Below are 18734 nucleotides of genomic sequence, written 5' to 3' on the forward strand. Positions count from 1 at the left end.
AAAGTAGGAAACATGGCAACCAATTTGCAACAGTGAGTTTCCACAAACAGCTGTCTGACAATGGACAAATAATCTGTTTCATAGAAATATTGAATGGGGGTTAAACATTGGAGAAGACATTTGGGGTAACTTCCGTGCTCTTCTTCGGAATGGTGCCATCGGATCTTTTACCTGCATTTGAGAAAGCAGACGGGACGTCAGTTTAACATCTCAATTACAGCACCTCTGATCACGTAACACTTCTTCAGTACTGCACTGAGCACACATCTGGACTTCAGTGCTCAGGCTATTGGACAGAGAACTTAGACTCATCTGGCTCAAAGGCAAGAATTACATTGACTGAGCCACAGATGATAATATAAATAGTTAAATATTATTTCAAATTCTTATATGTGGCAAACTTTAAGTAAATGAAAACACAATAACAATGTAATCTAATCCAAGTCTTTCCATGCCAAATTTTTCCATCCTTCCTTTATGTTGGGCCATCATCTTTCAGCATTCTTCATGCATGATGATATTGGTGATAAGCATTGCAATGCTATTTTATCATGAGGGTATTCTGACCAAGGATTCATTATTATGGATAAACACACTGCCTGGCTCCCTTTATCGCAAGATAAACAGTAGGATCAGCATCTGTGGTATTTTGTTTTTGTACAGGATCAAAAATGCAGGCTTATTTTTGGCTTCTCTAGCTCAGGCAGGATTGATCCTATTTTTGAAGATTTTTACTAATCGCCTTTGTGGAGGAATAGCCTGCTGATTAGCATGAAGACTAAATAAGGTGCCAGAGGGCAACCAATGTCCAAGGAACTGAATTCCACGAAGAAAGCTAAGACAAGGGAATGAAAATTTAATGAAAAATGGTTAAAGTTGTAATGCAGTATTCCAGGATTCCTGAAGATTTATTTTCATAAAATACCTAAATTAATTCTTCTATCAGCAATGAATGACCATTCCTCACAAAAGATAATGGCAACCTTCTATTTAAAGGAAAGGGATGCACATGAAAAAATGAGGTTTCAAGCTACACTCTTATTAAGATATAATTTCACAAAATAACTTGGAGGTGTTGGAGGGAATTTTTGCCACATCACTTGCTCAAGAGGAATAAGTGCAATTTTAACAGTCATAATTCCTAGAGTTAACATTTTGCATGTGTCCAGCATATTGATTGGAGAATACTCAGGAAGTAAAATTACATAATGCAGGGGAAACGATGGGATCTGTAAAGAAAAAGCAAGAGGAACATTGTGGGTGAGGATCCTGGGAAAATCTTTAAGTGATTTTGTCTTAATGTCAGTATTCCAGCACTTAGGGAGCATGAGTTTTGTATACTACAATACAAAAATCAGATGAATATTTTAGGAAAAAGAAGAGAGGGGACTCCTTCACCTTGGTAATTCCCATCCAATTTATGAACACGCCAAAATGAGTGAAAGGGAACAATATTTATCCTAGGAGAATGACTGTTATTTAATTTGAGGCAAGATTTATTTTTAAAAATGAAAACACTATATTTAACTTTAAAGACGGATGCCATGTAGTTTCTTCCAGGGCACAGACATACCCAGGGTTGCACAGTCTATTGGATACAAATGCAAAAGCTGGATTGTTTGCTGGAACTGGGAGAGATGTAAACTTCTGTGGTCACAGTAGCCAGAATGAACTGGAACTCAGATTTGTCTCTGGCTGGCTTCTCATAGGGACAGGTTGTCATTGACTGCACACATGGGTATCTGAGCAACCCCAGATCAACAAGGAGCATTCAACTGCAAGGGATTAATTCCATCCGTGTTCTGCTGGTGTGCAACCACAGGAAAAGATTCATGTGGGACTGCGCCAAACTTCCCAAGAGCTGCCAAGATGATTCTGAACTGTGCTGGCAATCCAACATCCCAGATATGTTCATTTCTGAAGCCAGCCTTAAGCATGCATACGAGATGAGAAAGGATACATCTATCACAATTTCTTCTCCATATATGGCTAAAGTATCCATCATCCTATGTAAACTGGTAGAAGAGTTGAAAAGCACATACCCAGTGCTTGGGCCTCCACTCAGTTTCCATGGAGGAAGTCATACCTAATGAGCAGCAACACCAGTCAACAGAATCTTAAGTTGGACTTCCATCCTTTCTGTTATTATGGATGGTCTACCTGATACTGCTGGTTACAATCTATCATTTCTTATTTCATTGATTGCCAGTGAGCTTCAACATGTCTGTTCAGCTGAGCAAAACTTGTGGAGAGCTCTGCAAATAACTTTACCATCACTATCTACTCATGTTCACATATCAACCAGATAAGATCCAAACAAGCTCTATAACAGAACTCAGTGAAGTGCTCATATCTGTGCTGTCTCTCATTAGGATTTATCCTGTTAGAGTCTATCCACAGAAGGAATTTTTTCTTCCAAGAACATGTTGTCCAGGGGACTGCAGGCTTCTCTGGAGGAGAGAAATGTATAATTCCTGCTCCATAATCATGAAAATTGATAATTTCTAAAGAAGAATGTGATGAAATGATCTGCAGGTCAAATTGTGTCAGTCAGGAAGTTCAATCCTGCATTCCTGCTCCTGAACTGCACCTGTGCAGATGCTGCAATTTCTGCTTCAGACGTGCTGGGAATGCGTAATTGCTCAGGCAATGCTCCTTCAGAGTGGTGCCTGGTAAATTCCGTCATGTTGTTTTGAGGTATGCCTGTCATTGGGCAAGATCAGAATAGCAGAAAATTCTGGAAACACTCAACAAGTCAGGCAGCATCTGTGGAAAAAGAAGCTGAGTTAATATTTCAGATCTAAGACTATCATCAGAACTGAAAGTTTATTTCAGATTTCCATCTGCAGTTTTTTCTTTATTTTCAAGCTCAGGATAGCTGTGTTTTTAATGCAATTCTCTCTGAACCTGATCTAGCCTGAGGCTGAAAACCTTTCTAAGGTGAGTTCCCATATTTTCCCTCTCCCAAATCCTCCCCCCACCCACTGATCATATGCTCTTTCTCTCTAATTGCCTCCTCTGACACGGGATCCCTTTCCCACCTACCCCCTAATGTAACCTCAAACTCAACTGCCAACCACAATCAAAGCTGTGACTCCACACACAACCAATACCCTGATCCAACCCCAGATTTGACTTCCAACCCCAATCTAAGAGCCTAATTCAGCTTCCTTGGCTTCCCAACTCCCGGCCCTCTCTCCCAGAAACTCCAGGCCCATACCCCTATGGCTTTTGCACGCTCCAGCATGGCACAAAGTATGGTGGAAAGTGTGCAAGAGCCTCAAGCACAATTGAATTTTACTCCTTAAGGTTCACCTTCCCTAGCACTAAGGAGTTTCTAGACAGTTGTATTTCACCTCAGCAAATGTCAACTGCATTACCCTTGGCGAACCACCTGTGGTCCTCTCTCTTGTACCTTAAGCCCTTTTTCTCTGCAACTTAGCAGAACAGATGTATGTACCACCATTATGCATGCAAAGTTAGTATCTGCTGAAAGCATTCTATGAGAATGTCCATCAGGCATCAGGTCCCTTGCAAGTGACACATGCCAGGCACCTGAAGATATGTGCTGAAAATTTATTCTAGCTGCTCAGTATCTACATGCCACTTGATTCCTTAATACAAGAGATTCACCAAAAATGCATGCCATTGGTGATATCCCAGGATACTTTAATTGTGTCATTAGGAATTGAGGGTGCACAATTGATTCATCCATTTTTCTTTACTTCTTTATGGAAAGTCACTAAAAATACCATAAGAATCTAATATTTGGGGAGCTTCAATTCAGTCTACTATGCCTTCTTACTGTGACAAAAAAGTACACCACATTGTAAATACCACTAAACTGAGCAGAAGATTTAGACTCTTCAACATGTTTTTGGTTCCCAAATGATGCACACAGTGCACATGCACATTTGTGGCACAAATCGGACCACATCAAACTGAACATGTGCAAAGTCTGCATCCGCATAAAGTATTAGAGTATGATGTCAATCAACATATGCTGCTGACTTGGATAAGTGCTGCCAAATTTGAGATTTAAGTCCCCCTCTTAACCTTGTACAACCTCATTTTGATGGAGGCTCATCCCTTGCCTCCAGCTCCAGAGCAGGAGGAGGAGGAGGACTCATAGGGTAATGCAGCATGGAAACAGGTTCTTTGGCCCAACTTGTCCATGCCGACCATGGTGTCCACCAAGCTAGTCCCATTTGCCCATGTTTGGCCCATATCCCTCTAACTCCTCCTATCCATGTATTTACCCAAATGTCTTTTAAATGTTGTTATTTTACCTGCCTCAATCACTTCCTCTGGCAGCTGTTCCATATATGCACCACCTTCTGCGTGAAGAAGTTGCCCCTCAGATCCCTTTTCAATCTTTCACCTCTCACCTTAAATCAATGCCCTTTAATTTTTTGGTTCTCCTTTCCTGGGAAGAAAACAATGTGCATCCACCCTATCTATACTCCTCATGAGTATATATGAGTACACCTCATTATGAGTACACCTCTGAAGTCAGCCCTCAAACTCCTACCTTCCAAGAAATAAAGTCTTAGCCTGCCCAACCTCTCCCTGTAACTCAGGCCCTCGAGTTCTGGCAGCATCCTCGTAAATCTTCTCTGCACTCTTTCCATTTTAATGATGTCTTTCATAACAGGGTGACCAAAACTGTACACAGTTCTCCAAGTGCGGTCTCACCAACATCTTGTACAACTGCAACATAACGTTCCAGCTCCTGTACTCAATACCCCGACTGATGCAGGCCAGTGTGCCAAACGCCTTCTTCACCACTCTGTCTACCTGTGACCACCTTTAGCGAACTATGTACTTGTAGTCCTAGGTCCCTCTGTTCCACAAAATCTCCCAGGGTCTAACCAGTCACTGGATAAGTCCTACCCTGGTTTGACTTCCCAAAATGGAAAACTTCGCATTTATCCAAATTAAATGCTATTTCCCAATCTTCAGCCCACTTACCTGGCTTATCAAGATCACCCTGTAATTTTTAATACCCTTCTTAGAACCATAGAACAATATAGCACAATACAGGCCCTTCAGCCCACTATGTTTTGCTGTCCTTTAAACCACGCCTAAGACTATGTAATCCCTTCCTCCCACATATCCCTCTATTTTAAATTCCTCCATATGCTTATCTAACAATCTCTTGAACTTGACCAACGTACCTGCCTCCACCACTACCTCAGGCAGTGCATTCCATGCACCTACCACTCTCTGGGTAAAAAACCTCCCTCTGATATCTCCCTTGAACTTCACACCCATTACTTTAAAGTTATGCCCTCTTGTGTTGAACATTGGTGCCCTGGGAAAGAGGCGCTGGCTGTCTACTCTATCTATTCCTCTTAAGATTTTGTATACCTCTATCATCCCCCCCTCATCCTCCTTTTCTCCAAAGAGTAAAGCCCTAGCTCCCTTAGTCTCTCCTCATAATCCATACTCTCCAAATCAGGCAACATCCTGGTAAATCTCCTCTGCACCCTTTCCAACGCTTCCACATCCTTCCTATAATGAGGCGACCAGAACTGGACACAGTACTCCAAGTGTGGTCTAACCAGAGTTTTGTAGAGCTGCATCATTACCTTGTAGCTCTTAACTCGATCCCACGACTTATGAAAGCTAACATCCCATAAGCTTTCTTAACTACCCTATCCACCTGTGAGGCGACTTTCAGTGACCCATGGATATGAACCCCCAGATCCCTCTGCTCCTCCACACTACCCAGAATCCTGCATTAACCTTGTACTCCGCCTTGGAGTTTGTCCTTCCAAAGAGTACCACCTCACACTTCTCTGGATTGAACTCCATCTGCCACTTCTCAGCCCAGCTCTGCATCCTATCAATATCCCTCTGCAATCTTCGACAGTCCTCCACACTATCCACAACACCACTGACCTTTGTGTCATCTGCAAACTTGCTAACCCACCCTTCTATCCCCTCATCTAAGTCATTAATAAATATTATGACAAGCAGAGGTCCCAGAACCGATCCTTGTGGGACACCGCTGGTCACAGCCCTCCAATCTGAATGCTCTCCCTCCACCACAACCCTCTGCTTTCTACAGGCAAGCCAATTCTGAATCCACACTGTCAAGCCTCCCTGGATCCCATGCCCTCTGACCTTCTGAAGAAGCCTACCATGTGAACCTTGTCAAACGCCTTACTAAAATCCATGTAGACCACATCTACTGCACTACCCTCATCAATATTCCTGGTCACCTCCTCAAAGAATCCTATCAGGCTTGTGAGACATGATCTTCCCTTCACAAAGCCATGCTGGCTGGCACTAATCAGTCCATGATTCTCTAAGTGCTCATAGATCCTATCTCTAAGAATCCTTTCCAACAGCTTGCCCACCACAGATGTAAGGCTCACTGGTCTGTAATTCCCTGGACTATCTCTACTACCTTTTTTGAATAAGGGGACAACATTCACCACCCTCCAATCCTCTGGTACCATTCCCGTGGACAATGAGGACTCAAAGATCCTAGCCAATGGTTCAGCAATCTCCTCCCTTGCCTCGCGGAGCAGCCTGGAGAATATTCCGTCAGGCCCCGGGGACTTACCTGTCCTAATATTTTCTAATACCTTCTTCACTGTCTACAACACCACCTAATTTAGGAGGAAGAGGAAGAGGACAATTGAAATCCTTCTGGCAGGTTGATCATGAACAACTCATTCAATGTAATACCAATGCAACTTCAAATGCCCAATTGCTAATCATTCTATTTCTTACTATCTGTCTGCCACCTTCTCTCACAATACCTGGTTGGGTGTAATGAGGAAAATAAAAGCCTGATAGGAAATTAACATTCTAAACTAAATTTACAAAATAAAGCAGGTCAAATTGCATAGAAATGTCTTCTGATCATCACTGGCAACCCATTGGTGCCTTTATTCCATGAGTCTCAGCTGTTCTGTTTCTCTGCTGAAGTAACATTGTTGGCAGGAGGCTGCTGACTTTCAGTGGAGGAGAATGCAGATGGGCTTGGAGGACAACATCAGGCACCTTTGGGCCTGGAAAGCCTGACTTTAAGAGTCATTAGGTCATACAGCACGGAATCAGACCATTTAGCCCATAGATTCTGTGCTAACTATCAAGTACCCATTTACATTAAAGAGAAACAAAGGACTGCAGATGCAGATGATCCAAAATATTGACCGCCTGCTTTTCTCCAGTCCTGAAGAAGGGTCCTGGCCTGAAACATTGACCGCCTGCTTTTCTCCACTGATGCTGCCTGGCCTGCTGAATCCCCTTTACATTAATCCTATCCTAATCCCATTTTCGTTCTCTCCCCATTTTCATCAACTTCCTCCACATTCTCTCATTTGGGGCACTTTACAGTGGCCAAATAACCTACCAATCCACGTGTCTTTGAGATGTGGTAGCACCTGGAGGAAACCCACACAGTCACAGGACAAAGGTGCAAAATCTGTATAGATAGCACCAGAGGTCAGGTTCGAACCTTGGTTACTGGAGCCGTGAGACAGCAGCTCTACTAGTTGTGCCATCCTATGGCACCTTTTTTTTGTGCTATGAACGGCAGCAGTCTGGATGTCTGACTATCACAGCTGTCATTGTCGTCACCAGAAGAAGGCAGCAAATTTGTGTTCTATGGAACCACAGCCACCTCTAAAATGGCACTTCAATGAATTCAGTAATCTATTAGAGTACATACTGCTGGAGAGCTATGACAAACTGCAAGGCATTTTAACAAAAATAAAGCAGAAAGTACTGGAAATCCTCAGCAGGTCAGGCAGCATCTTTGAAGAGAGGAACAAGGTTAATGTTTTCAGGTGACTTTTCATCAGAACTGAAATGAAACAAGCTTTAAGTTGCAGGGAACGGGAGACGGTCAGAGTGAGCAAAAGGGAAGGCCTGTGAAAGAGTGGAGACCAGACAAGTCCACACTTTTGAACACTGACCCCCAAGAAAGAAAGAAACTCAAAATATGAAGTACTTTGAAACAGTCTGCCAAGGCAGTAAGTCTTTCTAGAAAATTGATTCCTTTACTTCTTTAAGATTTAACATTCATTCTTATCATTTAATGTGATTTTCTTCTGCAGGTTTGTCTCATCTGTTTTGTTGAATATTTAGTGACATGATACAATCAACTCTCGATTGCCTGTTGGTTTCATTGTTGACATTCTACAAAACGTTCACAAATTGTGTAAGAATAACATTTCTCACCAGCAAATTACTTCATATAATGAGGCAGATTATACTTTCTGCAATATGAAACTGTTTGTTCATCCACTGTATGTCAAGTGTCAGGTGTACTCAAAGGGAGGAATAATAGAATTACAGCAAAGATTGGAATGAGAACATCCAGTTTCTGCTGTAATAATTCTGCTGTTGTAAAGAAACATTTAAAATTGAAACAACAGTATCAAGTTCATTTTACTATATTTGTACCTTAAGCTTTTATACAGAAATACTATCAATATATTTCTTCAAACACTGAAGAGACATATCATTTCAAACAAAGAAGCTGGACACCTATTCCAATGAGACTGGTGATACACTTCTAGCAATGTGTGCCTGCTCTTGCCACTTGCCACATTGGCCACTACAGTTTCCAGTTTACAGAGTGAAATAGGTGCAGCATCTTCAAAACATTGTCATTTGTTTCATACTTAGGGTACAATTATATTTTAATTGACCAAAAAAGATAAAACAATATATAATTTTAAAGAGATGAATGAAACAGATCATTCTATATCTTGTATGGAAAAATTCATGTGGAATGTTACCAATTTTTCAATTTCATATTAGCTTCTCACATGGTTGGGGAATGAAGGATGGCATGCACACAAATTTCCGTTATGTTCCCCCACTCAGCAAGTTTCCATGTTGCAACAAGAATCCATAAAATAGTCTTCCATCTACAACAGAGGCTTGAGATGGTGCAGGAGGGTTTCACAGCTAGGGAGGTTCTATTGCTAGTCACCATATTTAAATATTCTAGGTGGCATAACTACAGAATATGAACCCTACATGTTTTCCACTGTCCTTTAACTCATCAATAAAGATACCTATTAACTATACCGAAGTTAGATATTACATTCATCAAATGGAGAATAAGAAAATAATGGACATTTAAGAGTAATTACCAGGCATGCATCTTTTTCAGTGTTTGAATGAAATCATAAATTAGGAGACTGAAGTCTGAACAGTTCATAATCACTACTTGAAATGTGAGATGATTTCTCTCTTTGAAATCACTCTCATGTATTAGGTAAGGTTAAATACACAAGCAGGAGTTCGTAAGGACATTTTTATTTTCAATGTTTTTTTTATTTCTTGAATACCTGTAGTTAGTCTGCTTCACACTGTCAATGTTGATATTGTGAGCAAATTAGAAACACACAAGCACCTTTAACACAGTGAAACTTATCAAGACATTTTACCTAAATATTACCAATAAAATTTGTTCGACAGCCACATGAGGGGATAATTGGACCGATGAATGAAAGGTGAGTGAAAGGGATAGGTTTTAGGAGCCTCTTAAAGGGAGAGAGAGAAGCACAAAAGTTTAGGGAGGAAATTGCAGTACTTAGAATCTCAACATCTGAAGCAAACCAAAGATACACAAGAGACCAGAATTGGAAGAACACAGATAACATAGAGGGACATAGAGCTGGATGAAAATACACAAAAAAGGAAAGGTAGAGTCATGGATGGATCAGAAAACAAAGATAAGAATTTTAAAATTGAGGCAATGGCAAACTGGCAGCTAATAATTTGTTACTTCCAGACTGAATATCATCTGCCTAAAAACCATCTCATTGCACCACCTTATCTATATGCCATTCCTGGCTTGACAATTTGAGAATTCTGGAAAGTAACCTAACACTTTGCTTTCCAAACTGCAGCAAATAAGTTTCAAAATCCTCATCCTTATCTTGAAATCCTTTCCAAGTTCAATGTATTTAACCTGGAAATCCAGTTCAACTCTACATCCCTCCCTGCACCCCTTCCTGATTCACTTTTTCAGCAATCACTCCATTCCTCCGCTTGTGAAATATCTCAGCCACTAAACCTTTGCTCTTTTTTGCACCTCACACCTCCTCAGGATCTAGGTCTCAAAATATCAACCCCTGTTCCAATCCCTCTCTGTGTCTATCTGCTTCCTTGCAAATCATGTTGATTCGTTTATTCATGGTAAAAGTATATCATGGCTATGATTAATGCTGATCCTATTTGACCCCTTATCAGGCCAATAACAGGTACATGAGAGAATTTTAAAGTGCATCCTGTTGTCTAAGAGAACATTTTTGCCCAATTATTGTTATCTTCTTTTCAGCATGCTGTAGACTTGGAGGCAGAAAGCTCATGCATTAACTCTCTGCAACATAGTGCATTGGTTTGGCAAAGGAACAAATGAACACTAAGGAGAGAGTGCATGTCAGAGATTGGAGGGCTCTGGAAGTTTATTGGTGGGTGACATTTGAGGAGTTAGAAAGGATATCTAAAGGCAAGTTCATAGAGTTGCAAAGTTTCTATCTTTACTTTGACCGAGAATAAATACTTTAACAGAGGAGAAACAAAAGACTGCAGATGCTGGAATCTGGAGCAGCAAGCAACCTCTTGGAAGAACTCAGTGGGTCGAGTGGTATCTGTGGGAGGAAACAAATTGTTAATGTTCTTCCAGCAAACTGTTTGTTGCTTTATATTCTGACGTTCTCTCTCTCACTTCACCCTCACTTCTTACATGTATCCCTATTCCACAAACCTATAAACTTGCTTCTTGAACGCTGACAGATCTTTCCCCACCTTCATCCTGATCAAAATGAGTACCTAATTCACTATTCCTTTCAAACTGTCTATTAAATTTTGAGTCAGAAAGTTTAAAATTCTGTAAAACTCTGTTGATTGATCATCATCTCCTGGTGTATTCTAAAAGGAAGGAACTTGAACCAAGACTAGTTCACCTTGCTCCTTCTTATAATGAGGCAGATATTTTGATGGATTGCTTCAAAGCATCTTCATCCATTCATAATTCTGAACTCTATACAATTATACAATGCTTTTAAACGTATTAATGATTTCAGCTGCTTCTAATTACAGTTCCTCTTTCTTTAGCCATGCTGACTATAATATTTGTGGTTTCAAGTTTTATTGAGTGCCAGACAAGTAGTCTGTCTACTCTGGCTCAGTTTTCACATTAATGAGCTTTGTTCTATTCAGATTTGACTTTATACGGAATTGAAATAATTATTATGCTGGCTTCTCCGCAGGTCATTTTTAAAAAAAAAATTGCAATCTTCAAGTACTTCTTTGAAGAGAACTAATTCTTCTGGTGGGTAGAGTGGGTTTATGTGTTATTATGACTACACTTTAGCAGTTGTGATAGTATCCAACAAGTAATTCCATAAGTGCTTAAGAATTTGAACATTGTCAGGGAAAGAAGGAAGTGAAATTTTAACTCTCATGAAATCAGAATCATAGAACAGCACAGCACAGTACAGGCCCTTCAGCCCACAATGTTGTGCCGACCTTTAAACCTCGCCTAAGGCTATCTAACCCCTTCCTCCCACATATCCCTCTATTTTAAATTCCTCCATATGCTTATCTAGCAATCTCTTGAACTTGACCAACGTACCTGCCTCCACCACTACCTCAGGCAGTGCATTCCATGCACCTACCACTCTCTGGGTAAAAAACCTCCCTCTGATATCTCCCTTGAACTTCACACCCATTACTTTAAAGTTATGCCCTCTTGTGTTGAACATTGGTGCCCTGGGAAAGAGGCGCTGGCTGTCTACTCTATCTATTCCTCTTAAGATTTTGTATACCTCTATCATCCCCCCCTCATCCTCCTTTTCTCCAAAGAGTAAAGCCCTAGCTCCCTTAGTCTCTCCTCATAATCCATACTCTCCAAATCAGGCAACATCCTGGTAAATCTCCTCTGCACCCTTTCCAACGCTTCCACATCCTTCCTATAATGAGGCGACCAGAACTGGACACAGTACTCCAAGTGTGGTCTAACCAGAGTTTTGTAGAGCTGCATCATTACCTTGTAGCTCTTAACTCGATCCCACGACTTATGAAAGCTAACATCCCATAAGCTTTCTTAACTACCCTATCCACCTGTGAGGCGACTTTCAGTGACCCATGGATATGAACCCCCAGATCCCTCTGCTCCTCCACACTACCCAGAATCCTGCCATTAACCTTGTACTCCGCCTTGGAGTTTGTCCTTCCAAAGAGTACCACCTCACACTTCTCTGGATTGAACTCCATCTGCCACTTCTCAGCCCAGCTCTGCATCCTATCAATATCCCTCTGCAATCTTCGACAGTCCTCCACACTATCCACAACACCACTGACCTTTGTGTCATCTGCAAACTTGCTAACCCACCCTTCTATCCCCTCATCTAAGTCATTAATAAATATTATGACAAGCAGAGGTCCCAGAACCGATCCTTGTGGGACACCGCTGGTCACAGCCCTCCAATCTGAATGCTCTCCCTCCACCACAACCCTCTGCTTTCTACAGGCAAGCCAATTCTGAATCCACACTGTCAAGCCTCCCTGGATCCCATGCCCTCTGACCTTCTGAAGAAGCCTACCATGTGAACCTTGTCAAACGCCTTACTAAAATCCATGTAGACCACATCTACTGCACTACCCTCATCAATATTCCTGGTCACCTCCTCAAAGAATCCTATCAGGCTTGTGAGACATGATCTTCCCTTCACAAAGCCATGCTGGCTGGCACTAATCAGTCCATGATTCTCTAAGTGCTCATAGATCCTATCTCTAAGAATCCTTTCCAACAGCTTGCCCACCACAGATGTAAGGCTCACTGGTCTGTAATTCCCTGGACTATCTCTACTACCTTTTTTGAATAAGGGGACAACATTCACCACCCTCCAATCCTCTGGTACCATTCCCGTGGACAATGAGGACTCAAAGATCCTAGCCAATGGTTCAGCAATCTCCTCCCTTGCCTCGCGGAGCAGCCTGGAGAATATTCCGTCAGGCCCCGGGGACTTACCTGTCCTAATATTTTCTAATACCTTCTTCACTGTCTACAACACCACCTAATTTAGGAGGAAGAGGAAGAGGACAATTGAAATCCTTCTGGCAGGTTGATCATGAACAACTCATTCAATGTAATACCAATGCAACTTCAAATGCCCAATTGCTAATCATTCTATTTCTTACTATCTGTCTGCCACCTTCTCTCACAATACCTGGTTGGGTGTAATGAGGAAAATAAAAGCCTGATAGGAAATTAACATTCTAAACTAAATTTACAAAATAAAGCAGGTCAAATTGCATAGAAATGTCTTCTGATCATCACTGGCAACCCATTGGTGCCTTTATTCCATGAGTCTCAGCTGTTCTGTTTCTCTGCTGAAGTAACATTGTTGGCAGGAGGCTGCTGACTTTCAGTGGAGGAGAATGCAGATGGGCTTGGAGGACAACATCAGGCACCTTTGGGCCTGGAAAGCCTGACTTTAAGAGTCATTAGGTCATACAGCACGGAATCAGACCATTTAGCCCATAGATTCTGTGCTAACTATCAAGTACCCATTTACATTAAAGAGAAACAAAGGACTGCAGATGCAGATGATCCAAAATATTGACCGCCTGCTTTTCTCCAGTCCTGAAGAAGGGTCCTGGCCTGAAACATTGACCGCCTGCTTTTCTCCACTGATGCTGCCTGGCCTGCTGAATCCCCTTTACATTAATCCTATCCTAATCCCATTTTCGTTCTCTCCCCATTTTCATCAACTTCCTCCACATTCTCTCATTTGGGGCACTTTACAGTGGCCAAATAACCTACCAATCCACGTGTCTTTGAGATGTGGTAGCACCTGGAGGAAACCCACACAGTCACAGGACAAAGGTGCAAAATCTGTATAGATAGCACCAGAGGTCAGGTTCGAACCTTGGTTACTGGAGCCGTGAGACAGCAGCTCTACTAGTTGTGCCATCCTATGGCACCTTTTTTTTGTGCTATGAACGGCAGCAGTCTGGATGTCTGACTATCACAGCTGTCATTGTCGTCACCAGAAGAAGGCAGCAAATTTGTGTTCTATGGAACCACAGCCACCTCTAAAATGGCACTTCAATGAATTCAGTAATCTATTAGAGTACATACTGCTGGAGAGCTATGACAAACTGCAAGGCATTTTAACAAAAATAAAGCAGAAAGTACTGGAAATCCTCAGCAGGTCAGGCAGCATCTTTGAAGAGAGGAACAAGGTTAATGTTTTCAGGTGACTTTTCATCAGAACTGAAATGAAACAAGCTTTAAGTTGCAGGGAACGGGAGACGGTCAGAGTGAGCAAAAGGGAAGGCCTGTGAAAGAGTGGAGACCAGACAAGTCCACACTTTTGAACACTGACCCCCAAGAAAGAAAGAAACTCAAAATATGAAGTACTTTGAAACAGTCTGCCAAGGCAGTAAGTCTTTCTAGAAAATTGATTCCTTTACTTCTTTAAGATTTAACATTCATTCTTATCATTTAATGTGATTTTCTTCTGCAGGTTTGTCTCATCTGTTTTGTTGAATATTTAGTGACATGATACAATCAACTCTCGATTGCCTGTTGGTTTCATTGTTGACATTCTACAAAACGTTCACAAATTGTGTAAGAATAACATTTCTCACCAGCAAATTACTTCATATAATGAGGCAGATTATACTTTCTGCAATATGAAACTGTTTGTTCATCCACTGTATGTCAAGTGTCAGGTGTACTCAAAGGGAGGAATAATAGAATTACAGCAAAGATTGGAATGAGAACATCCAGTTTCTGCTGTAATAATTCTGCTGTTGTAAAGAAACATTTAAAATTGAAACAACAGTATCAAGTTCATTTTACTATATTTGTACCTTAAGCTTTTATACAGAAATACTATCAATATATTTCTTCAAACACTGAAGAGACATATCATTTCAAACAAAGAAGCTGGACACCTATTCCAATGAGACTGGTGATACACTTCTAGCAATGTGTGCCTGCTCTTGCCACTTGCCACATTGGCCACTACAGTTTCCAGTTTACAGAGTGAAATAGGTGCAGCATCTTCAAAACATTGTCATTTGTTTCATACTTAGGGTACAATTATATTTTAATTGACCAAAAAAGATAAAACAATATATAATTTTAAAGAGATGAATGAAACAGATCATTCTATATCTTGTATGGAAAAATTCATGTGGAATGTTACCAATTTTTCAATTTCATATTAGCTTCTCACATGGTTGGGGAATGAAGGATGGCATGCACACAAATTTCCGTTATGTTCCCCCACTCAGCAAGTTTCCATGTTGCAACAAGAATCCATAAAATAGTCTTCCATCTACAACAGAGGCTTGAGATGGTGCAGGAGGGTTTCACAGCTAGGGAGGTTCTATTGCTAGTCACCATATTTAAATATTCTAGGTGGCATAACTACAGAATATGAACCCTACATGTTTTCCACTGTCCTTTAACTCATCAATAAAGATACCTATTAACTATACCGAAGTTAGATATTACATTCATCAAATGGAGAATAAGAAAATAATGGACATTTAAGAGTAATTACCAGGCATGCATCTTTTTCAGTGTTTGAATGAAATCATAAATTAGGAGACTGAAGTCTGAACAGTTCATAATCACTACTTGAAATGTGAGATGATTTCTCTCTTTGAAATCACTCTCATGTATTAGGTAAGGTTAAATACACAAGCAGGAGTTCGTAAGGACATTTTTATTTTCAATGTTTTTTTTATTTCTTGAATACCTGTAGTTAGTCTGCTTCACACTGTCAATGTTGATATTGTGAGCAAATTAGAAACACACAAGCACCTTTAACACAGTGAAACTTATCAAGACATTTTACCTAAATATTACCAATAAAATTTGTTCGACAGCCACATGAGGGGATAATTGGACCGATGAATGAAAGGTGAGTGAAAGGGATAGGTTTTAGGAGCCTCTTAAAGGGAGAGAGAGAAGCACAAAAGTTTAGGGAGGAAATTGCAGTACTTAGAATCTCAACATCTGAAGCAAACCAAAGATACACAAGAGACCAGAATTGGAAGAACACAGATAACATAGAGGGACATAGAGCTGGATGAAAATACACAAAAAAGGAAAGGTAGAGTCATGGATGGATCAGAAAACAAAGATAAGAATTTTAAAATTGAGGCAATGGCAAACTGGCAGCTAATAATTTGTTACTTCCAGACTGAATATCATCTGCCTAAAAACCATCTCATTGCACCACCTTATCTATATGCCATTCCTGGCTTGACAATTTGAGAATTCTGGAAAGTAACCTAACACTTTGCTTTCCAAACTGCAGCAAATAAGTTTCAAAATCCTCATCCTTATCTTGAAATCCTTTCCAAGTTCAATGTATTTAACCTGGAAATCCAGTTCAACTCTACATCCCTCCCTGCACCCCTTCCTGATTCACTTTTTCAGCAATCACTCCATTCCTCCGCTTGTGAAATATCTCAGCCACTAAACCTTTGCTCTTTTTTGCACCTCACACCTCCTCAGGATCTAGGTCTCAAAATATCAACCCCTGTTCCAATCCCTCTCTGTGTCTATCTGCTTCCTTGCAAATCATGTTGATTCGTTTATTCATGGTAAAAGTATATCATGGCTATGATTAATGCTGATCCTATTTGACCCCTTATCAGGCCAATAACAGGTACATGAGAGAATTTTAAAGTGCATCCTGTTGTCTAAGAGAACATTTTTGCCCAATTATTGTTATCTTCTTTTCAGCATGCTGTAGACTTGGAGGCAGAAAGCTCATGCATTAACTCTCTGCAACATAGTGCATTGGTTTGGCAAAGGAACAAATGAACACTAAGGAGAGAGTGCATGTCAGAGATTGGAGGGCTCTGGAAGTTTATTGGTGGGTGACATTTGAGGAGTTAGAAAGGATATCTAAAGGCAAGTTCATAGAGTTGCAAAGTTTCTATCTTTACTTTGACCGAGAATAAATACTTTAACAGAGGAGAAACAAAAGACTGCAGATGCTGGAATCTGGAGCAGCAAGCAACCTCTTGGAAGAACTCAGTGGGTCGAGTGGTATCTGTGGGAGGAAACAAATTGTTAATGTTCTTCCAGCAAACTGTTTGTTGCTTTATATTCTGACGTTCTCTCTCTCACTTCACCCTCACTTCTTACATGTATCCCTATTCCACAAACCTATAAACTTGCTTCTTGAACGCTGACAGATCTTTCCCCACCTTCATCCTGATCAAAATGAGTACCTAATTCACTATTCCTTTCAAACTGTCTATTAAATTTTGAGTCAGAAAGTTTAAAATTCTGTAAAACTCTGTTGATTGATCATCATCTCCTGGTGTATTCTAAAAGGAAGGAACTTGAACCAAGACTAGTTCACCTTGCTCCTTCTTATAATGAGGCAGATATTTTGATGGATTGCTTCAAAGCATCTTCATCCATTCATAATTCTGAACTCTATACAATTATACAATGCTTTTAAACGTATTAATGATTTCAGCTGCTTCTAATTACAGTTCCTCTTTCTTTAGCCATGCTGACTATAATATTTGTGGTTTCAAGTTTTATTGAGTGCCAGACAAGTAGTCTGTCTACTCTGGCTCAGTTTTCACATTAATGAGCTTTGTTCTATTCAGATTTGACTTTATACGGAATTGAAATAATTATTATGCTGGCTTCTCCGCAGGTCATTTTTAAAAAAAAATTGCAATCTTCAAGTACTTCTTTGAAGAGAACTAATTCTTCTGGTGGGTAGAGTGGGTTTATGTGTTATTATGACTACACTTTAGCAGTTGTGATAGTATCCAACAAGTAATTCCATAAGTGCTTAAGAATTTGAACATTGTCAGGGAAAGAAGGAAGTGAAATTTTAACTCTCATGAAATCAGAATCATAGAACAGCACAGCACAGTACAGGCCCTTCAGCCCACAATGTTGTGCCGACCTTTAAACCTCGCCTAAGGCTATCTAACCCCTTCCTCCCACATATCCCTCTATTTTAAATTCCTCCATATGCTTATCTAGCAATCTCTTGAACTTGACCGACGTACCTGTCTCCACCACCACCCCAGGCAGCACATTCCATGCCCAACCACTCTCTGGGTAAAAAACCTCCCTCTGATATCTCCCTTGAACTTCCCACCCATTACTTTAAAGCCATGCCCTCTTGTGTTGAGCATTGGTGCCCTGGGAAAGAGGCACTGGTTGTCCACTCTATCTATTCCTCTTAATATTTTGTATACCTCTATCATGCCTCCTCTCACCCTCCTTCTCTCCAAAGAGTAAAGCCCTAGCTCCCTTAGTCTCTCCTCATAATGCATACTCTCTAAACCAGGCAGCATCCTGGTAAATCTCCTCTGCACCCTTTCTAACGCTTCCACATCCTTCCTATAATGAGGTGACCAGAACTGGACACAGTACTCTAAGTGTGGTCTAACCAGAGTTTTGTAGAGCTGCATCATTACCTCCCAGCTCTTAAACTCAATCCCACGACTTATGAATGTTAACATCCCATAAGCTTTCTTAACTACCCTATCCACCTGTGAGGCAACTTTCAGGGATCTGTGGATATGAACCCCCAGATCCCTCTGCTCCTCCACACTACCCAGAATTCTGCCATTAACTTTGTACTCCGACTTGGAGTTTGTCCTTCCAAAGTGTACCACCTCACACTTCTCCGGATTGAACTCCATCTACCACTTCTCAGCCCAGCTCTGCATCCTATCAATATCTC

The sequence above is a fragment of the Pristis pectinata genome, chromosome 7 (assembly GCF_009764475.1).
Source record: "Pristis pectinata isolate sPriPec2 chromosome 7, sPriPec2.1.pri, whole genome shotgun sequence".
Taxonomy (NCBI): Eukaryota; Metazoa; Chordata; class Chondrichthyes; order Rhinopristiformes; family Pristidae; genus Pristis; species Pristis pectinata.